This window comes from Sturnira hondurensis, unplaced genomic scaffold (assembly GCF_014824575.4).
Source record: "Sturnira hondurensis isolate 20B ecotype Veracruz unplaced genomic scaffold, ASM1482457v3 Scaffold0010448, whole genome shotgun sequence".
NCBI classification, from domain to species: Eukaryota; Metazoa; Chordata; class Mammalia; order Chiroptera; family Phyllostomidae; genus Sturnira; species Sturnira hondurensis.
Window position 1 is genome coordinate 3,957,369 of NW_028083079.1, and position 26,776 is coordinate 3,984,144.

Sequence of the window (26,776 nt, forward strand, 5' to 3'; positions counted from 1 at the left end):
GCCACCTCAAAAGCAGAGTGTTTACATACATTATTTTAAATTCTTCTGCATGAAAGAGTTGTCTGTTATCTCCTACTTACTTATCTGTTCAGTCAGTTACTTATATTGGTATGAGCTCAGGAACGTGTATTTTGTACTCTGGGTTATACTCCAGTACTACTCCACTCGGTGGTTGTTCAGGTGGTTCCAGCTCTGATCTTTGGGAGTTTTTCAGTTAGTCCCTGTGTCCTTCTGACACAGACCCAACATCCCAACATTTTTTTTTCTTGGAGGTAGAGGGGATGTCCATACTCTCTGGCACTATATTTGCCTTCATTTCCTTCTTCACTAATACTTTCTTTTTCTTTACATAGATTCAATTTTCTGACCTACATTTTCTTTCTATCTGAAAAACTTATTTTAACTTTACTTGGAGTGTTAGTTGGCTGGCACTCAATTCTGTTTTTATTTATCTAGGAATACCCTCATTTCTTTTTCGCTCTTGAAGGAGAATTTATAGATATACAAACCTAAGTACCTGCTATTGTTGTTGTCTTTCCTTTAAGCACTCTAAGTATTCTACTTTGCTCTTCTTGCTTGCATGGTTTCTGACAAGCAGTTTATGATCATTGTTATCTTTGTAACTATATGGTGCTTTTTCCCTCTGGCTTCTTTGAGGATTTTCTTTTTGTCTTTGATTTTCTGCAGGTTGAGTCTTGCAATGCTGTCATTTATCATTAGAAATATCTATTAGTATTAGGTTGCTGTCCTAATTGCTGACACAGTGCTCCTAAAATATTTGAAATTTCCTAAGTGATGAGAGTGGTAAAAGCATCTTTCTTATGTTAATGAGGTGATTTTGAATATCCTTTAGTTACCTAAAGGTGGGGGCTAGTTGCCAGGAGAGACAACAACATGACTAGTGGGTTGGAACTTCTGATCCCACCCCTGGACCTTCAGGGAAACCAGAGAGACTGGAGATTGAGTTTAGTCACCAAGGGCCTGTGATTTAATCCATCATGCCTATGTAATGACGCCTCCATAAAAAACAAAAGGATAGGACTCAGACAGCTTCCAGGATGATGAACACGGAGAATTTTGGGAAGAGTGATGTGTTCAGAGAGGTCATGGGAGCCCCATGCCTTTCCCCCATACCATGCCCCATGCATCTCTTCCATCTGGCTGTTCCTAAGTTATATACTCTTTAATAATAAACTGGTAACTTATTAAGTGTGATGCTTCTTAGAGTTCTGTGAGCTGCTGTAGCAAATTAATCAACTGAAAGTGGAGGTCGTGAGAGCCTCTGATTTATAATCAGTCAGTCAGCAGGCTTGAAACTGAAGTCTGAAGTCTAAGGGAGCCGTGTGGAGACCTCCAATCTGTAGCTAGTTGACCAAAAGCACGGGAGACCCCAGTTTGCAGTTCACACCTGAAGGAGTGGGGAGGCGGCAGTCTTCTATGACTGAACTGTTATCTGTGGCATCTGATGCTATCTCAGGGTAGGTAGTGAGAACTGAGCTGAGTTATAGCACACCCAGCTTGCGTCCCCTGATTGCTTGGTGGCAGGGGCAGGGGGGACACATTGGAATTGGTACCAGAACATCTCTTTAAATGTGCTATATGTAGAGGTGTGGGTGTTTGGATATTTATTCCACTTTGTTTTCTCTGAGCTTCCTGCATGTGTAGTTTTCTACCTATAATGAATTCCAAAAATTTCTCAGACACCATTACTTCAAAATAGTTTTTGTATTTTATTCTCCCTATCTTTTCTTTCTTCTAATCTAATTATGCATGTTACAGTCCTTTTGAAATTGTCTGAGCTCTGTGAGCTGCTCTATGTTCTGTTAGGGTTGTTTTTGTTGCTATTGTTTTTGGTTTTCTTTGTCCTATTTGCAATTCAGTTTGGGAAGGTTTTGTTTTTTTTTTTTTCCGACCAGATTCAAGCTTATTGATTCTTTCCTCAGCTATACTGAGTCTACTAATGAATCCATCATAGACATTCTTCATTTATGTTACAATGTTTTTGATTTCTAGCATTTTTTAATTCTTTCTCAGCGTTTTCATGTTTTTATTCCATGGCGCACTTGATCTTGCATTTTGTCTACTTTTGTTGTTAGAACTCTTAAAATATTAATTGTAGTTATTTTAAAATCCCTATCTGATAATTCCAATATCTGTATTATACTTGAGTTTAATTACAATATATGTAATTGCTATGTCTCTTCAGAACTGTGTTCATTCTTATCTTCAAAGGGGAAGGGAAGGAGAGAGGGAGAGAAATATCAATGTATGGTTGTCTCTGCTGGGGACACACAATGTATTGTGTGTCCCCTGCCACGAACTGGCCTGCAACCCAGGTATGTGCCCTGACTGGAATCGAACTGCGATCCTCTGGTTCGCAGGCCCGCACTCAATCCACCGAGCTACACCAGTCAGGGCAGAACTGTGTTCATTCTTGACTTTTAACCAGACCCTTAACTTTTGTTTAAAGCTGAACATGTATCCGATAAAAGAAACTTAGGTAAGCAGACCTTTCACATGAAGATTTATGATAACTGGAATTAGGCTCTGTTTAAGGTTTTCTGTAGGTATAGTTCCTGGAGGTTTCCAGTTCTTTTATCGTCTTTTTTCAATTTTCATTTTTTGTCTCCCCTGAAGACATTTGGCTCCTCTACATACTTTCCTCTGAGAAAACCTTTGTCTTGTCGCTCTTTCTGCTCTACTCCATTGATACTAGTCTGAAGAGCTGCTTGAGTGATTTTAAGGTATAGACGAGGGAAAGTTGTATATAATCTTCTGATTAAACCTCCATATTTTAGTAAGACCATACACTGGACACGTGACCTTCACAAGTATTTGTCCACAGGTATAGCTTTTTCCTCCCCTCCATTGTCTCATGCTGCCTACTCTGGGAGAAGCATTTCCAATAGATTTTCATGAGGCCTTGCCCCAAGGCAATGGTTTTTTTTCACCATCTTATGAGACAGAAAGTCTACAGAGGTATGGGTGGGAGTGGTAGCATAGGTAGCTAGATATTAATAAAGAAAGGGAGCAAAGGGAAAGATATTAAGAAGCCTAATCTACTAGGAGGCTGCGGCTTCACACACTCCCCAGGGGGTTGCAGCACTGTCCAGTCAGGGGAATTAACACCCCTCCCTCCCCAGTGTAGGGAGGAAGGACCAGCTTTCCAATCTTCCCAGAGTACTGGGAAGTACTGGACCAGAGTAACTGGTCCATTGGCCTAGACTGTGGGGGAAAGGAACACACAGCCGGAGAAATTCCTCTGCTGGACACATGCGCAGTAGGAGCCAAGATGGCAAAGGAGCAGGTGCTTCTACTGTGAGGCAGGCACAGTAACAGACAAGATGGTGACCTTAAAGGCCTGTCTGTCTAGTCTGGGGAAAGAATCAGATTGGCTAAGGGACACAGAACCCTGAACATCTAGGAAATGAATTGGTTAGGAGGAGGAACCAGCAGAAATCTGTGCAAGATTAAGTTGATTGATTAGTTTGAAAAAGTGCCTGGTCCTTCCCAAGCTTGAGATTCTCTCTCTCTCTCTCCCTTGGCAACATGTGCTCATCCTGTTTGTTCTCACATTTTCTCTCCATAGCAGCCATATGGCCCTAGCAACGACAGGGCCAAGCAGCCCCATGGACTCCAAGGGCAGGCTCCAAGCCTGAGCCTGGGTACAGCAACGCAGCACCAGCCGGAGTGCAGCCGAGAGCAGAAGCTGAGCCGGCCAGATGGGGACAGAAGCTTGGACTGAACCAGCGGCGTGAAAAGTCTGGACACTGGCCCTGTTTCTGGGCCTGATGAAGACAAGGCTGAACTTCTCTCACTGAGGAACCTGAGGCAGTCCTTTGATTTTGCTTCCACAAGAAACCTTACCACTAAACCTTATCCTTCCATATGTGGGTCCCCAGAATGCTTTCCTGCGACTCCCCAAAAAAGCCTCATTTCCACCAGCAACAGGAGGAATGCTTTTCCCCCAACTGTGATCAGGTTCTCACAAAAATCTTTCCTTCTTTTCAAAGACTAGGTCTTTGTTGTGGAGAAAACTGACTGTATTTCACAGTGTCTAATCTTCCTCCCCGCCTGTTGGAGTCATGAGGGACTCTCCAATTTTCACCCAGAGAACCTGATGGGGTTCACCAAGAAGAAGAACGCTGAATGGGGTCGGGGGATGCCCCTAACTATAGTAATCAGCTTTTCACACTTGTGCTCAACCATACTGTTTTCAGATGCTCATCAAAATGACCACTTAGGTGTTCCTGCCAGCTTGTGTCTCCAAGGGCTTTTGCTCCATGTAAGCAAGCCTGGGGTACCTCTCTGTATTTAGACCCATTCTCTCCAGTTTTTTAGGACTGAGATTGACCCTGCAACCTCCATTCTCTGCTGATTCCAGGTAATCAAAGTCTTTGAGTTTTAGTGTGTCCAGGTTTGCCGTGCTGTAATAATAAGAGGGTTTGTGTTAAAAGAAACTTTCATGGATGAAAGCTTTTCTGAAAGAAAGGGTTCATGGAGCCAAATGCCAGCCGGAAAAGGACCAGGTCCTGGGGCAGGCAGTTTGAACCACGAGCAGCAGGGCTGGATGGAAAAGACAAACATATTCACAGTCCGGGGTTTGATGAGGGTCTTTTATACAGACAGTCTGGCAAAGAATGATGCAAGCTGTTTTGGAAGAACTTCCACTGGACAAAGTGGGTGGGAGAAGGTGAAGGGATCCTTGCTCCGGTATGGGGGCGTGGCCGGAGGAAGAAGTGTTTGCTGCTTTGCCCTGGTGCTGGGCAACGGTTTAGAACGTTCACACGCAAGCGGGCAGCAGAGGTCGCTGAGGACTGGCGGTGCTTGGTGGTCAGCCACTCAGCTATTCTCTTTAGCTAATCACAGAAAGAACCATCAGCAAGTTAGTTCAAATTTTCAACACGCTTTCAGGAGTGCAAGCAGTCTTTGTTGGCTTCTCCCTGCACGTTATTCACTGATTAACCTCCCTTGTCTCTTCCTTCCACCCTCCTCTGGGCTGTACTAACTTGCTGTAGGACTTGTCAGAATTTTCTCCTTGTCAGTGGATTTTCAAGCTCTTTGTGCACTGGAGTTGAAATCAGACGTCTCCTCTTATTAGGGTTTTAAATTGCATGTTGCAGAAAGGAACTTTTATATTTTTAAGGAGGTGCTGTGTTGGGTCTGTGACGTCGTTATTGTTGTTGTTTATCCCTGTCCCTTTTTGTGGCTACCCATGGTGTGTGATTTCATTGAGGTTTGCTTAGAGGAAGAGTACTTTAGTTGTGTATCTATCCCTGATATCTAACATGAAGCCTAGTGTATGCATGATAAATGAATGAATTAGATCCAGAGAAAGAAAAGTGCTATTAAACTCAAACTCCTGACTTTTCTTATCAGGAAAATGCAAATCTATGGCATCGGAAAGCTTTCAGTGAGATACTGACTGGAGTACTAATAACAATGATGCAAATAGTTGCGCTTTCTGAGCATTTACTGTGTGAAAATCACAGTGAAAGTGTTGTGACACATTAACTCAATTAGTACTCACAAAACCCTCATCACACACTGCAGGAAAGTGAAGCCCAGAGAAGTTAATTGAACTGCCCAAGATTTTACAGCCAGTTGAATAACAGAGCCAGATTTCAGTCCCAGTTCTGACTTTCTTGCAAACTCTGTCCTTAACCATTAACCTTTACAACAGTTTTTCTGCTACCAGTTGGTAGTGCCAAATGCATAATAATAAGCCACTGAAAGAATAATAATTGGACCAACTGAAGACTTAATGACCAAAGAACTAGATTAGAACTGGGCTGTACCCTGTAACAGATCTGTAAAACTACAAAGTACGCTTCAACTTGTTGAATCTCAAAGTTTCATCGGGGGCGAGGGGGTGGGGGTGGGGCGGTGGGGAAATAAACAAAATAACACTTTCTATGTTCCTACTAGGGTTAAATGTAATTTCTTACGTTCAATTAGTGGCGGTTTTCTTTTCTTACTTGCAGTGACTTAGACGAAATGGAACTCAGTAAGACTGTCTGACTTCTCTTTAAATATTTCATGTCCTTATTTTTTTCCCCATGTACTTTATTGGTTGAGTCTCTGGATTGAACAAACTTTTTTGGGTTGGCTAAAGGATAAAGAAATTAAATTTTTTAATGTTAAACCTATATTGATCCAACATCTTCATCAGCTAATCTGGAAGCAACTTACTGGCCCTTGAGGCCCATAATTATGAGCCACAGGGTTTGTTCTTAATTAGAACATTGTGATCCTAGAACCAGCTCCGACTGGCTCTGTTTGTAACAAGATACTTAGTTGTGTTCCGGAGACAACAGGACAAAACCACAGGTCCTGCAGCTGAAGCAAGTGCAGAGGAGAGAACTTCTACCTGCATGCGTACCCAGAGCCAAAGTCTATCACCCCCCGTGAAACCAAAGGACTGGAACATCCTGGAAGCTCAGCGCCAGAACTTTTTCAGGACGATCCAGCGCTGGAGCCCCTCACCACATCTTACCATAAGTGGCCAAGTCTCAGAGCCATTCTCTGGGATCTGGCCCTGACAGCCTTGAATCTCACCCTGGGTCAGGGACTCTGCCTTCAGTCTCCTTGCCAGTCAAACTCACAATAAAGCCTTTTCTTTTCTGAAAAGCCAGTGGTATTGGCTTCTGTGTATGCATGTTGAACAGTGAGCCCTTGGTAATAAAATCTTGATAATAGAAAGTGGATATTCTTTCCTCATTGTGCAGGAAGGGTAAAGATTTTTAAGGAACTTTACTAGGTAGGCAGGATAATTAATGCTGGCTTTTATAATAAGCAGTTCCAAACCTTTAGGAACTTAACACAACAAGAGTTTATTTCCTGCTCACAGTACGTCCAGCATGTCAGGTTAGCATGGGGACTTTGGGAAGGAGGCTCTGGGCCACAGCATCACTTAGAAACCAAGGGCTGACAGAGGGCCTGTGCCCTTCAGTTATCTCCTGCACTTGGCACCAGGGACTGACCTGGGCACTCACAGCCATCCAGCTGCTGGGGAGCAAGAACTGGGACTGTGCAATCTTCTCCTTTTAGGGGTAAACACGAGCAGGTCCATATTTAATCACAAGGCCTCAATTAACCACAGGTAAAGTTGGGAAATGGAGTCTTGCTTATGCCCAAAAGGAAAATGAAGCAGGTTTGGTAAACTCCTAGCATTGTCTGTATGTATCTCAAGGACCGAATGGGATAATCTCTATAAAACACCTTGCATTGCCTGGCACGTAATAAAACTTCAAAAAATGGTTGCTATTACCACTACTCGGATTTTAATTTGCTAGAATATAACACACATTCATGGAATTCAGGTAATCACAGAATGGAACATTTTGTTCTGTGTCAACCCATTTGATTATAAGAACGGCAGCGCCGTATTACATTTGTATTACGTTTTATTGTCTATGAAGCAGTTATAGAGATATGATCTAATTTTGTTTTCATTTGCTCTTCTCAGTAGTCTATGAAATAGATAAATAATATTTCTATTTTAAATATGATAAAATGTGCTCGGAGAGTGGTATTACGGCCAAGATACTACAGCTAATAAGTGAGAGAGACAGGATTCAAATCGGGAGTTTTATTTCTCTAAGGTCAAGGTTTATTTCATTAGACCATGCTCCCCAAATCACTAAAATCTAACACTGTCTTCCATTGTTGCAGGTTTGAGTACGATGCCAGCAACATTGGGGCTGTCTGTAAGTCCCCAAGTTTGTCCCGTCTTCTGATCACGAACTTCTTAATCATACATTTCTTAGTTCAGAAGAATGCAAAGTTCTAACAAAATGAACTGCTCATTTACCTTTCAAATCTTGGCTATTTTGCAAAGATCATGTCCAGAAAAGAAAAAGGAAAGAACATGAGAAGAACTGGAAACCATGGTAAATAACTTGTGGTACACTGTGTATTTGTATGGAGTAGAATAAAAGATCAAGAAAAGACTCTGATACTGCATTCAGGTAATTTGAAGGGCTTCAGGGAAGGGTGCAGTTCTGCCCTCCCCATAGTTACAATTTTACATCCCAAATTTATGAATCATATAAGGATGTGTTTTCCTCCTCTAAATCCCTACCGCTTAGTACAGTGCCTAGCACGGACCAGAGACTCAGGAACTACTGGTAGATGGGCTGAGTTACTTCCAATGTACGGAATAGAGCCGTTTGTTGGACCTGGCCCACCTGCAAACGCCAGCTCCCTGTAAAGAAGAGCAATAGGTACTTCATGTTAATGGGAAAGAGTAGCTTAGGAGGTACTGAGCTCTCCTTCTCCGAAGGCAAGTAAATGCATATCCATTATTCCTGCATGAAGTGGGAAATTGCTAATTAACTTGTATGACCCTTTCAACTCTAAGATCCTCTCAGCATTTGCCACAAACAGTGTCATTTCATGAAAGACACATGGATGGCAATGTGGAGTGTGATCTTTCACGCACCCACACCTGAGGTGCTCAGTACAATATCTGACAAACTTCTCTTGAGGAAAGCAGGAGATCTTCCATCAGACCTTCCCGGCCTGTTTGATTAGCTTACATTCTGTCTTTGGGCTCTGTTTCCTCTTTCTCACTGTAGGTGGTCTCATTTCCCCCAGGAAGTGATCTAATTATTATTATTTTATATCTCAAGTGTTTCTCTATCTATTTCTTGGTCTTAAAGATATCTTCTGTTAGGTCTTCCCACATCAAAACACTGTGTGATAAAATAATTTTACATTCAATTGTGAATTAATACTTTCTAATTTCTCATGTTCACACTCTCAGTACTCCTACTACAGCCTTCTCACATAGATGAAAATAAAATTTTCTCTTGATATGTCTAAATCATTGCCAATTAACACGCACTTTCCCTGGCCATATATCACCATTAATAATAATCTATAGGGTTCCGATCATAGTTATATAACATTTTCCACCCAGCTTCCACATGTCTTACTTCCCCTCGATAGTCCTGTGAGTTGTAATAGCTTTTTAACTAGTTCCATTTGACAGACAAGAAGACTGAAGCAGAGTGAGGTTAAATGACTAACCCAAAGTCACCCCGCTCATTACGGGAAATTGCAGAAATAGAATCCACACATTATTTCGGCCCCTGTGCTTTCTCCAGACCCATGCCACTTTGGAGGTCACTTTCTTTTTATCTCCATGCTACCTGGTGACATGACTTGCCTCTGCTTACTCTCTCGTAAAGATTTTTCTGTATTTTCTCTCTACTGTCATCCTTAGAGTTGGGAAACATTACATATTGACAGCATAATGACAGGTGAATGGAAACGCAGAGACAAACTTTATGCCCTACATAAGAATCTGTGTATTTCTATTACAAAGTTTGGCATTGGTGGAAATAGTTTTTCCATCCTCACTAAATGGTGGGTAAAATTTCCATCCTAGGGATCCGGACTACTGCCTCAGACTGGTGGGAAGAGATAAAATGGGCAGGCCCTAGACGATGAAGGGCCTGTTGGGGAAGATGATCCTGGGTAAGTTAGCTCTTACCTGTGTTGTGGACTTCTCAAGCTAACATAGGTACCTACCGTTAGTGTCTAACTATAACTCTGGCTGTGTATCCTTAGAAGGAAGAGTGTGCAAACACCTATACTGAGGAACAGGATCTGACCCCAAAACACACAGGCTCTTTAGTGCCCAGGGATGGCACTGCAGATCAGACCACCAGCTGTAATATGCAATAAATAACACAGCTGACAAAAGCTCTGTTCTCAGTAAGACCCACTGCACTGTCCACGGAGCTGGTAGAACGTCAACCCTGCCCTTTGACCATCTTCTTAAATTCTATTCATTGGTGAAACCACAACTAACTTCTCCACTGATTCTGTCCTGACACTTGCTTATAATCGTTCCCAAAATGTACAAATAAATTAAACCCTTTGTGATTCCACCAACTGTGACAAAACCGTTAATTTAGTTTCTGATTCAAATCCTCTCTGTCTAGACATGCCCATTGTTGTAAACTTGAGGTACTTTACACGCCACTTCACACTCAATTTAAGCCTATCTCTTAATTGAGACATTTTCTCATTTGGAGAACAATCACCCGGTATCTAGGTATCCACTGTGAGTCAAACACCCTGCCAGGGGCTGGAAGGCTCAGCCCCACCCACCCTGTCTGCATGCAAAGCAGAACACAGCACAATCCAGGTTAGCTTTTGTTCTGCTGCCTAAGATTCTTCCCAATGGATTGTCCTTGGAAATTCAAAACTAAACTGATTCATAGACACTCTAGGCTGAAAGAAGCTTCTATGGGACTTTACTATCCTCTTCTGTGTACTTTCACGTAGGGTTCTCTTTTGAACTTAGCATGAGGTGGGACCATGGAGATGAGAACCCAGAATACGGACTCAGACAAATAGTGACCTAGGTATCTATCCGCTCTGGATCGGCCCCTCGTTATCCTTGCAACCTTTGGCAATTTTGCGTTCTGGTGCTTCATGTTCCTCCTTTGTAAAATAGCTATGGAATACTCACTCTGAAATGTTTTGTGACAGTTTCCTGGAATAAGCAATGGAAATGGCACAGTGCAAAGTCCGGCATATAGTAAGTGCTCAACAAATGCTAAAACATTATATATGACCCCTTTACTATTTTTCTCTTTACTTCAGGTAGTCACAGCCACTTTAATATTTATGGTATACATTCATCATGTATATTATTATTTCCCCTGCATTTTACAATTATAATCATATTTCCCTCTACTGATAGGGGACCCATAAATTTTCTATTCGCGAATTTCCTTCCAATATACTTTCATATATTTATTTACCTCTATGAAATTCTGAAAAAAATATATGGTTTGCAGAGTGGCTACATGACATTTAAATTAAGGCAAATTATATTATGCTTTAAATATTGTTTTCACATTTTCCCTTATTTGGGGGAACAAACTACATCTATTATGTGTGTATTTCATTGCATAATACAATGCATAGTATAAATCTTAGATATTTGTTTTATTTAATTAATTTGCTTTCTTATTAATAGACCATAGATTGTACCCAACTCTCTATTCCCAAGCGTGAAAGAAGGGCAGTGTACAACGGAATACATGGCTCTTTGTGTACTCACAAAAGTGTTACGGGTGCACAACTGTTACATTTTAGAGTATGGACAAACTAGTGGGGCGCATGGAATACGACCTTTTTCTCCAAAGTGACTTATTATGCTGTCCCATCATCAGTTCATGAGGGTTTACATTTTGACCTATACTCATAAGCACATGGGATCACTTTTTATAATCATGGCCATTCTGATTGTGTAAAATCATGTCTTATTACTGTTATAATTTACATTATTCTGACCAGTATTGGGGTGGAGCATCTTTTCCAAGAAAGTAGTCTTTCAATTTTTTCCTCATGTGTTATTCAAATAATTAGTGCCTTTTTCTTTTGAGTTTCATAGCCTTTCCCTGCTCATTTGTGGGAATTCTAATTAATTCTTTGTCAGTTATTAATTTGGCAATTATCTTCTCTGAGTTTTGCACCTGTCTGTTAACTTTGCCTATGCTATCTTTGGTTAAACAATTATATTTAATTTGGATGTATTAAAATACATCAATGTTTTCTTTATGGTTCATGATTTTAGGTTTTAATTTTAGAAATTTTTCCTTAAAGGCATAAAGATATCCACCTTTTGAGCTTTTACTACTTTATCCTTCCCAATTAGGAATGCCATCCACCTAGAAGTCATCCTTGTACAGGGTGGGGTAGAGAGTCGCACTGACTTTTGACATTGTTAGCATCGGCGGCCTTGTGCTCCCTGGTTGTGGAAGGAGGTACAGGGCAGACAGAAGGGATGCACAGGCCACAGGTCAAGTTTCTTAGTTTGACTTAAAATCAGCTCTAACTGTAGATCAGTGACGATACCTAAATAACTTTCACAATCCTGGGGGTGTGTTTATAATTTTTAGTACTTTTACATCCCTTACCCATCAGTTGGGTTAAAAAAGCTTTGAACTGAAACTCAAAAATCGGGTTTGCTGCAGCATCCTGGCCACTAGTGATTTTTTCTTCTTCCCTCCCCTCCCCCTCCCCCCTCCCCTCCCCTCCCCTCTCTTTTCTTTTCTGTGCGTCCTAACTGAAAACACATTTATGATGCAGGATAATGGAGCAGATGAGAACACAGACTTTTAGAATCAGAAAAATAAGAACAAAGATTTTAATTCTGATTCAGTCCCTCATTATTTCTGTAAACTTTGGCAAGTATGTCTCTTAGGCCTCAATTTACTCATCTGTAAAGTAACCATGAAATTATTATAATGTTTTTGGACAGCTGGATAGGCTTCATTTACTTATGATTGGACTTATACTTTTGTTATCTGGGGCCATATTAAACTTTTTTATTATTATTTGCCTCAGCAGGCATGGCAATGCCTGGTTTACAGTAGGTTCACATATATTTCTTGAATCATAAAGAATAGGCCCAGATTCTAGATTACATTTCACTTTTTAAAATTCCATTTTAGTACTAATTTAGTACTAAATTATTTTCCATTTAGTACTAATACAAGCGTATATGTGTAAAACCTAAACTATGTATAACAGATACTGTTCCACACTCTTCCATGCTTATTCTTTTCTTAGAACAACCCTCAGATGCACATGCCAATAGTAGCCCCATTTGACAAACGAGGAAACTAAGGCAAAGAGCTTAGATAACTTGCCCAAGGTTTCATAGCTGGTACATGGCAAAGCCCACAATGTCCCTGACACTTTGGCCCCCAAGTTGTGTGTTCACAGTGATGGTGTGTGGCTGCATTTTTTTAGAGTCTTGAAAACATCTACAGATTACTGAGAGCCTTTTCGTCGAGTTTGGATACCAGCTCCGTCTCCCACTAACTGTAGGGTCATAAACAGGTGCATCAACATTACTAAGCCTTTGTTTTATTTTCTGCAAAATAGAAAAAGAAATCACCCAGTTTTATGTAGCTCCTGTGAGGGCTAAATGAGATAATCCACACGAGGCCCTTAGTACAATGCTTGTATTGTAACATACTAGCATTATTGTACTAGCATAATGCTAGTATTATCACTCTATGTGCATTTCATTTTGCCTCTAATCGACAGAGCTAAGTAAACTACTTCACTTGTTTGCACCTAAAAATCACAAGGTACATTCAAAATATAGCATAATAAATTAATTACTTTGTAGAAATGTCAGATCTGCTCAATGATGTATTTCAAAAAGTATTCCTATACCATCATCTCCACTCTGAACATGCCACTGAATATATCGATAACTAATTTATTGATATGTAAATATATTTGTACCTCTAAAACTTTGTAAAGAAGGGGAGTAAACTAGGTTCTCTTTCTGTGTTTTTCTGCCTCCCATCATCTGCGAGCCTGTAATGTGGAAACCCAGATCGGGTGAGTTGGGTAAGACATTTCCAGGGTTAAGCAGCACTGGTCGTGGGCTAGTATTAACTCCACTTTTATTGTTATAAGAGCAGATCTCAATATCTCTCCATCCTGCCTCTTCTCTTCTTCCCCTCAACCCGGACCAAGGACATCTTGCCCTCTTTGGAGGCCCAGGTCTCCTGGGACTGGTTTAATGGCTGTTGCAAGCAAAGAGCAGGTTATTGAATGTGAAGTGTCTGTCAGACACTAAAAGCCTGTGAATTAGTGTTTCCTGCCCCTGCCTGTCAGGCAGCAGACTTTTATCAAGAAAATAGCTTATCCTTGTGAAAGGGCTGACCTGCCACTAATCCACTCTGCTACACTTGATGTCCTATCTGTCCCATGCAAGCCTTGCTCAGGTTCCTGTGTCATAGTCAGGTTTCCCTCAAGTGAGGGGAGGTTATGAAAGGGAAGGTTATTCTTGATTTTTCAACTGATTTGTATGAAAGAACATGCTTAGCATGCTTTTACTCAGGAATCTTGACCCTCCCCACCTCTCTGACCTCCTCCTTGCCTCCTTCGTCAGCTCTGTGTCCGGACCTTGGCACCTCTGTGTTCTCCCCGGAGGGGCTGAGGAACACATCTGCTGTTAGTGCTTTGTGACATTATATCTCCTTGAGGCTGGAGGCTCTGCAAGTCATTTGCACTCAAAACTGTGACTTAAACTCATCACAGGATGGAATTATTATTTCGTGTAAAGAAATTTCAGGGATTATTGAGTCCATGCAGAGGGCGCTGTTTGGAGAGGAGAATATTGGTTATTTGAGGGATGATCAGTTATCACACCATTGCCTGCAATCCCATAAATTGTAGAACTTTGTACAAGAGTTAGTGTTTTTCCAAGCATTATTGTATCATTTTTTCATTGTCATCTCATCCAACCTTTTGTTTCCTAAGAAAGGCTTGAAAAAATGTGCTCTCTCTATTTGATAGATTTATAAACTGAAGCTCAGAGAAGTGATATGACTTAGTTCATGAATGACCGGTGCAAGGACATGATCCCAAATCTTCAGCTACCCATCCTGGTGCTCTTTGCTTCTACAGTGTGTCACACTTGACACATGTTTCTACAAGTGTAGGTTCCCTGTGCCCCTGAAGCTTCCTGTGTACCACACCACTGCTCCAAGTATTAGGGAAGTAGGAATCGGACCTGCTAGAAACAAACATCTTAAGCTTTTCCTCGGAGGATGGTTTGTGCTTCTGGAGGCGGGATACAACACTTAAGAATTACCTATTTCCTAAGGAAGATCTCAAGGGTAGATGTTTCTCTTAAGTAGAAGAGACAATAAGACTGGACATGAAAAAGCGTTATTGCTGGACAAGGTGATGAATTCGCCCATGGAGTCAGAGACCTCTGAAAGCAGAGTGGGCAGAGCTGCCCACTCACAAAGGCCTGCAAGGTGCCCCCTTAGTGTAGCGGGGGAGTGATGTAAAGGCAACACACACCATGCATCGAACTCATGGTACCTTTCAGCAACGGCGAGCTACTCCTTAGTGTTAGGTCACACAGTGATGGCATGAATCCTTTTCACAAGACGCAGCCCAGAAAGTCGGCGGGGCACTGAGGGAATCCAGTCTAACATGGTCAGAGGCTGAGAGGGGGATTTTGTTTCTTCTGATCTGCTTCCGTTACTAATATTAGACAAGGGCTGGTAGGGCTGCCAATCGTTGCCCTCTGTCAGAGAATTACTGTAGTCCCCGCTCCTGCGTGCGAGAACTGAGCACTGGTTTTCAGCCCTATTCAACAACAACACACTGCATGGACATCCTGTTTAAAATGCAGATTTGGGCCCCATTTCCAGACATTCTATTTCACCTTTACACTGTATTTTTCACAAGTGGCCCAGGTGATTTTGATGCAGACAGTTCACATTCCACAGACTGAGAAAAAAATGCTTTAGTATCCGGACCTTGAATAAAGTGACATATTTTAGGGGGTGGGGGTGGGGAGAAGCTTAGTTTAAGTTTAAGCTTAGTTAAGTTTAAGCTTAGTTTAAGAAGCTTAAACTTATGAAATATTATTATTTACCTAGCAGTTTACAAAGTAGTTTTATACACATTATCTCAGGCAATGCTCACATCAACTGCCTATGGTATAACAAAATGGATAGTTTTATCTCCATTTTGTTTTTCCCGTGATAACTCAGAAAGATGAAGTATTGTGCCCAAAGCTACCCAATCACTAAGTATTGGAGATAAGACAAGAATGCAGGTGTTCTTTCTCTAAAGCCAAGCACTGGTTCTCAGTATTGATTCTGTGTTTAGAGTCACCTAGTGCAGCCTTTAAAATATGCTTGTACTCAGGCTTAAACCAAAGCAGAATAACTGGATTAAGAACATGTTCTACTCAAGTTTGATGGTTTCTAAAAATCTTCCTCCACATCCACATGATTTTACAACAGAGGTGAGAACCACTGGAGTTTTGGTGATAGCCCCACCCACGGGGATAATGTGCCTAATATTCAACAGCAGGGATCGCCTCCGAAATGAGAGGCCAGATGAACAGACCTCAGCTCTGATTAATGTTCAGCATAATGAAGTGACTTTGAGCTCTGGAGACAGTTGTTGACACAGGCCTCCTCTGGGCTCTTTTTGAGAACTTTATTAGCTGTAATTAATGCAGCTGCTTCTCTGAATCAGAGAACTTCCCTGTCTCAGAAAAGTTCCCTGCTAGTGTGTACCAGTGAATTATCCCCTTTTCTGGACCCTCTCTCTGTACCTATAAAATGACCCCTGCAGAGTAGAAGCTGGGGGGGCCTCTATCTTTCCACTTCTTGGGAAATTTGAGCATCAGTGGCATTTCTATTCCTTGCCTTCTCTTCCAACCTTGTCAGAACAGACCCATCATGGCGAAAGGTCCATGTGACAGTGAGCTGTTCTTTTCAACTTTTCTCCATACAAATCTCTCTTTTCTAATAATCAAAACAGTATGTGTGAATATTTTACAATATAAAAAATTCTGGTATGAAAAGAGAATTAAGGTAAAAATTGCTCCCCATAAACCCATACTTTTATATGTTATATACTGTTATATATAAGCAGCCTTTTATAACTCCCTCTCATGGTGTGTATATAAAACAAAGTGCCACATAAATACTGGTGACAACAGTTTTGATCTCATCAACACTATGCTAGCCATTTAACCATTGCTCAGAAAACATTTATTGCCTTCCTTAATACACATACATACTTTCCAGTAACCTATGTCTCCACTTATCAAAAATCCTTAAACAAATCTTCCTGCATTTACATATAGGTTTACATCATCCTTTAAAAATAAAACAAATAAATCTATTGACAGGGACAGCCAGTGGATTTGAGGGTAAGTGGATTTTAAAAGCAATGTCTTCCTCTCCATTTGTCCTTTTAAGACAACAGTCCAGAAAGGTTCTACAGGAAGTTATTCTTATTTCTTTAAGATTCAGCCAGTGGCCACGAGTCTAGAGAATCAGAAAATTAAAACTTTAGGCATTTGTAACACCATTCTTTTTTATTTTTAAAATATATTTTATTGATTATGTTATTGCCCTTGTCCCATTTTCCCCCTTCACTCCTCTCCACCCTGCACATCCCCTCCCACCCACATTCCCTCCCTTTATCGAGTTCATGTCCATGTGTCATACTTATGAGTTCTTCAGCTTCTACATTTCCCATACTATTCTTCCCCTCCCCCTGTCTATTTCTACCTACCATTTATGCTACTTATTCTCTGTACCTTTTCCCTCTCTCTTCTCCTCCCACTGCCCTGTTGCTAATCTTCCATGTGATCTCCATTTCTGTGGTTCTGTTCCTGCTCTAATTGTTTGCTTAATTTGTTTCTGTTTTTGCTTTAGGTGTGGTTGCTAATAATTGTGGGTTTGCTGTCATTTTACTGTACATGCTTTTTATCTTCTTTTTCTTAGATAAGTCCCTTTAACATTTCATATAATAAGGGCTTAGTGGTGATGAACTCCTTTAACTTGACCTTATCTGGGAAGCACTTTATCTGCTCTTCCATTCTAAATGAAAGCTTTGCTGGATAGAGCAATCTTGGATGTAGGTCCTTGCCTTTCATGACTTGAAATACTTCTTTCCAGCCCCTTCTTGCCTGCAAGGTCTCTTTTGAGAAATCAGCTGACAGTCTTATGGACACTCCTTTGTAGATACCTGTCTCCTTTTCTGTTGCTGCTTTTAAGATTTTCTCCTTATCTTTCATCTTGGGTAATGTAATTATGATGTGCCTTGGTTTGTTTCTCCTTGGGTCCAGATTCTTTGGGACTCTTTGAGCTTCCTGAATTTCCTGGAAGTCTATATCCTTTGCCAGATTGAGGAAGTTCTCCTTTATTATTTGTTCAAATAAGTTTTCCACTTGTGGCTCTTCCTCTTCTCCTTCTGGTACCTCTATAATTTGGATGTTGGAATGTTTAAAGATGTCCTGGAGGTTTCTAAGCCTCTCCTCATTTTTTTGAAATTTTTTCTTCATTCTTTTCTGATTTAATGTTTCTTTCTTCCTTCTGGTTCACTCGATTGATTTCAGTTCTAGTTTTCTTCCCATCACTATTGGTTCCCTGTACATTTTTCCTTTATTTCACTTAGCATAGGCTTCATTTTTTCATCTAATTTGTGACCAAATTCAACCAATTTTTTGTGCATCCTGATTACCAATGTTTTGAACTGTGCATCTGATAGGTTGGCTATCTCTTCATCACTTATTTGTATTTGTTCTAGAGCTTTGATCTGTTCTTTCATTTGGGCCATTTTTTTTTTGTCTCGATGCACCTGTTATATATAAGGGGCAGAGCCTTAGGTGTTCACCAGGGCAGGGCAACCCAGTCACTGGGTTGTGATGCTGTATGTGGGGCAAAGGTCCAAAAGGGAACATTGACGCTTGCTCTGCTCTCTGCTGGATTTCAGTCACTTCCCCCACTTCCCCCAAACAAACTGGGCCTTCTGGTGCTGACTTCTGGGTGGGTGGGCTTGTGTATATTGTAGGACCCTGTGGGTCTCTCCAATGGACTCTCCTGTGAGGCTTGGAGTTTCTCCCAGCACCTCAATCCCCACAGGTGTTTTCAATCGGTGTTTTGAGGATGTATTTTCCCATGCTGGCACTCTGGGTTGCGCAGTCTGTCTTGCTCCCCAGTTTTACCTGGTTTATTTGCATGGGAATGTGGCACAACCCTGTCTGCCAGCCACCTTGTGTGCCACACTCATCCACAGTCCACTGCCTCACTGGATCTGCCCACTGTTGCCTTGTGTGCCCAGGGGTCTGCTAGCCACCACTTTGCTGAGACCCCTCTCTGCCCCACTGCCCAACTCTGCCCCTCCTACCCATCTGGATAAATATGTCTACTTTAACTTCTTGGTTGTCAGACTTCCATACAGTTCAATTTTCTGTTGGTACTGGTTGTTTTTTGTTTCTAAATTGTTGTTGTCCTTATTTTGGTTTTGTGAGGAGGCACAGTTTATCTACCTATGCCTTCATCTTGGCCAGAAGTCTTGTAACACCATTCTTAAAACAATATTTCCACTGCTCTGAATCCTCTTTGAGTATATGAAGGAAAGTATTCAGTGACAGAAAGATGAGTACATTGTGTTTTTCAATGAAAGTTAAATTCAGTTATTATGCCTATTAGATGATGGTTTCAATCTGAATAGACAGGAAAAGGAATCTACCAAGTGCTGTTTGACCTTACACAACATATTTAAGTCTCAGAACAATTCATACATGAAGCAGCAATCGTTCCAGTGGGGTACAAATATGAAAATCTCTCATGATGCAGCTTTCTGGTCTCTGTGCCTTCAGGCCTTGGAGAAGAGTATTAGAGAAGTAACTTCTATAGTGTGATGACCTGTGCTCATGTGTCTTCTTCTAAACCTTTTTCTGATAAGATCGAGTAATTTACTTTAATTCTCCAGATCTTTATTTTTATCTTATCAGGAAAATTGTGGCATGATAATACACACCTCTAAAGTGTGTTTCAAAGCTTCAATTGCTTCAGGCACCTAAAACCCTAAGTGAGGGTTGGACAGATTCTGAAGCTGTCAATAAATGGGAGGCATTTAATCCACGTGATAAAAAATGTGCATCCTAGGGCATTGCACTTGAAGCTAGAAGGGCTGAGTTGGAGTCAAAGTTTTATCACTTACCAGATGTGTGGTCTTCAGCAGGTTACTCTGCTGAGAACCAAAAGAGCGGAGGAAAATTCTGAATCCTTATTTTTTCTCTTCTGTACAGCAGCATTAGTAGAGTATGCTCTTTTTACTTACAGATGTAGTGGGGAGGCTCAGAACTGAAACACAAAAAACATGCCAGTCTCTTGCACCTATCAATCTCCATGAATGTGAAGGATTTAGAATCATATTTCCAATACAACCATGGATGGTTTAGTCCAGATCTGTAGTTCCAGGATTCCCTGGTTCTAAGATGTGATGATGGAAGGTCTAAGCTCACCTGTGCCTGTGTGTGTGCGTGAGCACTTGTACATCAAGGAGCACGAGGGAGCTAGAAGGGTGTGGTACCTACGGATGACTTCAGGATCCTGTCACTTGCTAGCTATGTAAATGCAGACAATCATCTAAAATTCCTCGGTGCAAGTTTCTTCCTCTGGAAAGAAAATGATCATAGCAAATGGCTTCATGCTACTGTGTAAGGCTGTCGTCATCACGAGTACCCAGCAAGCACGAAAAATGTCCCATTTGTTGAGCACAAACTCTTTGCCAGACACTAGGTTAAGCACTTGTATATACTCTCATTTAATAACTCATAACATTCAATGAGGCAGGTTATATTTCACATTTTTCAGATGAGAACAGTGAGGTTGAAAAGAGAAATGACTTGTGCTGGTTCATAAAGCTGGTGAGCAGACATCAATGAGAGTAATCCCAGGCAAATCCCAGGGATCTCTGTCACTGTGCTTCTAAATAGTGTTCTAAATGCAAATTCTCCTTTAACCACCCACTTGTAAAGTAAAGCCTATTTCAAAACTCCTTTACCCATGTTCTTTTCCATGCTATAGACAGTATAATTCATGTGTATATATGTATGTATTATATGTGTACATACATATACACATACACAAAGACACACATACACAAAGACACACATTCACAAGGACAAGCCTACTCATAGTTAACTGCAGGCAATAAATAGCCATGTTCAGTAAAGCTAGGATTGGACATAATATGTAATACGTAGAAATGGTTATTCAGAACAAGAGTTGTCAGCCTATGAATAAAACATGATGACAAAGTCTATGGAATTACTTCAGATGATAAAGACAATAATTTCAATTAAGGAAGTTCTTACCGAGTCCCCAGCTCAGGACCTTGCTTAACATAGATTTTCCATAAATATTTATTTATTAAATGACTAGATTTTATATGTTGAAGCACATTTAAGACTACCAAGCTTAAGGGAAGAGAAGCTATTGAAATAATCCTTTAAAAGGATTTATGACTTTTTATGACTTTCAGAATATTCATTTCATTTGTTCTTCCTCCCAAAAATCATTTAATTTCCATGATATAAAAGTTAGCTTATAGTTAGGGAGGCAGGTAGAAGAGGGTAATACATTCATTAGCTGTGGCCATTAGAGAGAAATTAAGTTTAAATAAGAAAAACTATAAATTCCCCAAACTTTAAAAGTATTTCAGTCATCTTCAGGTTAGAAAAACAAAATAAGTTTACTAAAATATCACAAGATTGATGAACATGTAATTAGCCATCAGAATTCTGAAAACATCAACTTACTTAAACCCTCTTCTTGTAAGGCCCTTAAATATTCTTGAGTAATAGCTGTTATGATCTCAGAGTGTTACAACTAGATGCTAGAACTGAAGGTAAGCTAACATGCCCACCCATGTGTAAGAGGGAAAAAGAAAAGGATGAATAAGCATCTAAAGGTTTTTCCACTAGGCAACAGAAAAGTATGAGTTGATTAATATCTCCCACTCTTTCAATATCATATTTGATTAAAAGGAGCCATTTTGACAGGCGTTGACCCCAAACCATAAGAAGAAGGTAGCTTATTTTTTCCCCACAGCCTATTTTAGTACATGAACACATACCTTCCTCACTGCTTGTATGTAATTTGGAGCAGGTACATATTTTTCCTATATATTTTTTAAGAACATAAAGTAGTCCTTTGGTAACTTTCACCTGCAGAAATAATCTTGTTTCTGTGATTAAAATCTGGGGCTCGGGGCAAAAATCCCAAAGCTGTCACCTCTTAGCTAACTCAGAGCTTCTGACCCTGCTGGCTGACAGAGTTTTTATCCCAGATTCTATAGTAGGACCAGAGGGTTGTGGTCACCTAACTCCTTGTCCCTTCATCCCCTCTCCCACGTGAAGGCCCTGGCTTTTGACACCTCTGAGGTGGGCTCCAGGGAAGGAGAAAGGTGAAAGCACAGACCAGTGCCACTGTCACCTGCATCTGCCCGACATTCAAAGCTGTGTTTTTCTTACACTGGGACTTTCAACACCACTAACAGGAACTTCTTTCTACTGCTGACCCACAGTTTTGGGTTGAAGGAATTGGGAAGAGTAGGGACACAGACATTAACATTTTTCTTCAGTAAATTTACCCTCCAAACTCTCTTTAATCTGGGTCCTTGTAGAAGCAGACATTGGTCACATTAGCTGGGAAACTGAGTCCTTAATCCTACAGCATTCACTGTAACTGATCTGCTCTCTCTCTTTGAAGTGTGAGTTTCAGGTACCTGTAGGTATTTTTTGATCCTTGGCATTTTAGATGAAACTGAGATAAATAACATCAAATTTTAACAACTGCTGAGAAGAATGGTTGTGTTGTGAGTGTTTGTTTTAAAGATGTATTGTAGACTACTGCAAAGCTCGTGCCTGAATTTTAAGAACATCTAGGTTATCATCACTCTACTTTCTGATTAAATAATTATAAACTCAGTGATTTTTAACTTACTAGGTTTCAGGTGTCTTTTTTGAGAAAGTGATGGAAACTATGGATCTAAACCATGGGCAAGCAAACAAAAGGACTGATAGTTTGGAAAATGTGAGGGATAAAGTGTGTAATACAATGACAACCCGTGGTCCACCCATAGACTCTGTGCATAGACTGTGGACCCGGCCTTGGCTGCCTTCTTTCCTCTCAGCCTCCTCTCTCCACTGCTTGCTGCTTCCTTAGCCCTTCCTTCCATCTTTCCTTCCATGTTTCCTTTCTTAATAATTTAGTTTCAGAGCCATTAGTTGGGGCCGTGCAATAAACACACTTGTATGGGACAACGGTGATGACTAAGGAGAGGAGAAAAGCCCCAGTGAGGAAGATGCCACACAAGGCAGTGTCCCAGGGGACTTGGGATGATGAAATCAGTATTTTATTGCGCCTAAGGGGAGCCAAGAGCCTCAGTGCTGAAAAAGGGAGTCACATACACGGAAAAGGAAAAATGAATAAATCCTGTGGTTTGGATTGGAAATTGTGCAATCAGTATACGTGCATTATGTTCATTGTCTGTTGTTGCTCTGACAAAGTACCATGACCTTAGTGGCTTTGAAAAAACACAGGTTTGTTACTTTGCATATGGATAAAAGTTCGGGCATTGACAGGATGAGAATCCTTTCTGGAGGCTCTGAGGGAGAACTGCTCCCTGTGACTTTTTCAGTTTCTAGAGGTCACCCTCATTCCTTGGCTTAGGGCCCTTTCAACCCGTTTTCAAAGCCGACATCCGAGAGTTGAGTCTTTACAGTGCATCACTCTGACGTTTTCAAATCACACCTCCTGGTTTCTTTCTTCTGCCCACCTCTTCCATTTTCAAGGATTGTTGTTACTACTTTGGGCCCCCTGGGATAATCCAGGTTGCCGTCCCCATGTTAAGAACAGTCAATCTAAAACAGTCTCCACAGGTATAGATGTTGTTTTTGGTTGGGAGAGCATTTTCTCCCTACCACATTCAGGATGTTCAATACAGGCAGAAATATAGAGAGTTAGGGGTCTAGGTAGAGGTAAATATATACGTATATGTCTTAGTTCTGTCCATTGAGATGGTCTGGGCACAATCATACCCCACATCTCCTAGGTTATATTCTCCACAAAGCAGACTTTGAGACAGAATGTTCAGTAGAAAATGCTTTGGAAAATCACACTTATGAGGAAAGGAAAGAGAACCAGTACTGGGGAAAGAGAAAAGTTAAGCTGGTATGCAGATCTGATGAAGGCCGCAGATGACCCCGTAAGAATCTCAGGAATTAGTACAGCAATTCAGAGCATTCCTGACTTGGAACAAGAAGCCCAAACCTGTAATAAGAAGTTATTTACCATGAGCATACCTCAGGCAAGGCAGATTTCTTAGTTGAAATGGTCCCTGAAAGTGTTTGACAGCCACAAACTACACAGGGCAGCAGTCTGGGAGCAGCTGGACTCTGTGTGGTGCATCACAACCTCAACCAGAGCAACCACAACTTGTGCACCAGATCCTGGCTTCAAAACACCATCTTTACTCAAAGGAATGAGGGGTCTCTGAAAAATTCATTGATTCCAACTCTGGGGCAAGAGACTTACAAGATAAGCCTATAACATCCCATTGTGCCAATAGTAAAGGGGGACTGAGAGAATCATGGAAACATCTTTTTAAAAATGGGGATCCATCTTCAAGGAGATACTCCTAGCCAAATCTAAGGTAATTGAAATAAGTAAAAATAACACTTTGGAGAAACAGAAATCCATGAGTTTATACTGATATAACTTAAATGAGTAAACAAATGGGAAGAAGAAAAACATCTCATTATCATAACATGCCAAGTAATACATTTCAAACAAATGATGAAAATTTTAAAACACTACTTCAGCCCTCAGAGCAATAATTAAATCAGGCAAATAAAAAAATAAATAGATGCCAAAACTAGTGGATAAATGTATGAGGGTGAATGTGATGTTTATATACCTTAAAATATCTCTCGACAAAATACTTATTTACTTCAAAGAGAAAAGGAATAACACTGTAAAAATAAACTTGGCAGAAACTACTTTAATCAAGAGATTAACATCACTAGTAATGTTTCAAATTAAAATTGTGTACCACTCAAAAAGATGCAATAAAAAGAACACATCATTTCTGTCATATTTCTACCCCCCAAACTGCATAATTTGAATCTAATTATGAGAAAAGATCATACAAATTCAAATTGAGGGACATTTTAAAAAACACTTTATTAAATTGGCTTTCATCTTCAAAAGTATTGAGGTTATGAAAGTGAAGGGAAGACGGAGGAGCTGTTCCAGATTGAAGGGGACTGAAGGGGCGGGAGGACCAAATGGAACACACGATCCTAGATTGAATTCTGTGCTACAGAGAGTATCTCTGGGGCAACTGGCAGAGATCAGATGTAGTCTGTGGCTTAGACAGCAGAGAACAGATAGTATCAGTGGTAGTTTCCTAGTTTTTATAGCCATGCCATGACTACACAGGACAACAGGAGGCTGGTAGGAACCCATCCTGAAGTACTTACTCAGGGGTAATGGGACAATGTGTCTCCAACTTGTTCCCAAATTATTCACTGGGTGTGGGTGAAGCTCACTGTTGGTTCTGCCACTCATCTGTAATTTTTTAAAACACTTCAAAATATAAAGTAACAAAGATAACACTGTCCTAAATATTTACAAAGAAATAAAAAGCAGTCATTTCTGACGCCTTTTGAAGAGATCATTAGAAATGTTAACATCCCTGTCTTAAAGAATTGGGAACTGAGTGACAAAGAAGGTCAGTAACTTTAAACTAAAGTCCCACAGCTAGTTCTTGGGAGACCAGGAATTATAACCCTAGTTACTAATACCTGCAGGAAGACCTCTGTCAGACACTACACCCAGTTAAAAATAAGAATTAAAGAAAAGGAAAAGAAAAAAGTGAAAACGAAATATTTTCTCTACTGTTTTAACCTGATATTTAACTGGATCATTTTGTGATGGCTTTTGAGGATGCTCAAGTATGATGATAAAGAGAAAGCACTGATAAAATGTGAAAGTATTTAGTAACAGTGTTTGATTCATGTACCACCCTTATCCCTCATGCTACAGATGGAAGGGTAATTACAGCCCATTACCAAATTACTTGCAGTTACCCCTTGATCTTGTAGTTATTACAGGGAACCTTCATTTGCATAAATGTTATTAGCATATTTTACACCACATTCTGAATTTTTTTTTAGGAGTGACTGTTGCCTAATTTAACAGATATCAACTTGGAATGTTCTCTTTCTTCCTTCCAGCCATTCCTAGACAAAGTTTCACTTGGTAGCAATTTTGGATGAGAAAGGTGCTATAACAAAATAGGAGAGTATAAGCTGCTAAACTATGAAGTTTTTGAGGTTAGAAAGAGACTTTTATTTATCTCTGTATTCACAAAACTCAGCATAGGATTTGGCAGGTATTTAATGCATTATATTGATCATCTTTACCTCCAAATCTCAATGACACCTTACATTTTACCTGTCCAGTATTAACTCATTACTTAATGACTCCAAAACCTTCTCTTATCTGTAGGGGGGCCATCTACCACCTGTATATTTAAGCCCAAATCTGGGAAGTCATCTTCAAAAGTATCATTTCTCTCTTACCAATCGCCTACTGCCATATTCCATCAGTCCAAACTCCTGGATCTCTCTCAAACCCATCCCTTTTCCCCGGTCCTCACACTCCAGTTTAGTCTGTGCTCCCATCATTTCACACATGAACAACTTTAATAATATTCCAGCCAGTTTTGTCACATATGTATTTGTTTTCTTCAGTCTCTTCTGTCCATTATCCTTTTGTTCTGCTCTAGCTGATCCATAGCTTAACTCCTCCTTAATTTCTTCTTAATATCTTTCAGATAAATAGGAACTTTTAACCCTTTCCCCCATGTGATATGGTCCTAGCCTGTTTCTCCAACGTGCACTTCTCTCCTCCTTATTCTCCTCGGTCTTGCTGCACTTTGTTAATATTTTGAGGTTTTCCTGTGTGGCATTTGTGCTTCCTGCAATGTTCTTACCCACATTCCTTATACTTTAATTCATAGTCATGAATCTTATTTATCCTTCAAATTCAGAACACCAATGACTCACATTTTCCCACCTACTTTAGGTCATCTCCCATATTTTGTTCTTATCACAAACGGATCTTAATTTTCTAGGACTTATGTCAATAAAATTAATTAATTGATTACACAATTTATGTCTGTCATATACTCTGAAAGAAAGAAATCATATTCTCACCAATTATTTTCAGTGTCTAGAAGAGTTCTTGACCAAGGAGTTTCAATAACAACTTATAAAATAAATGTATGAATGAACTAAATATTACAGATGTAATCATTAGAAGATTAAGGTTCTAGTCCTAAATGTGTCTCTCATTTACTCAATCACATTGAGAAATCTTCCCCC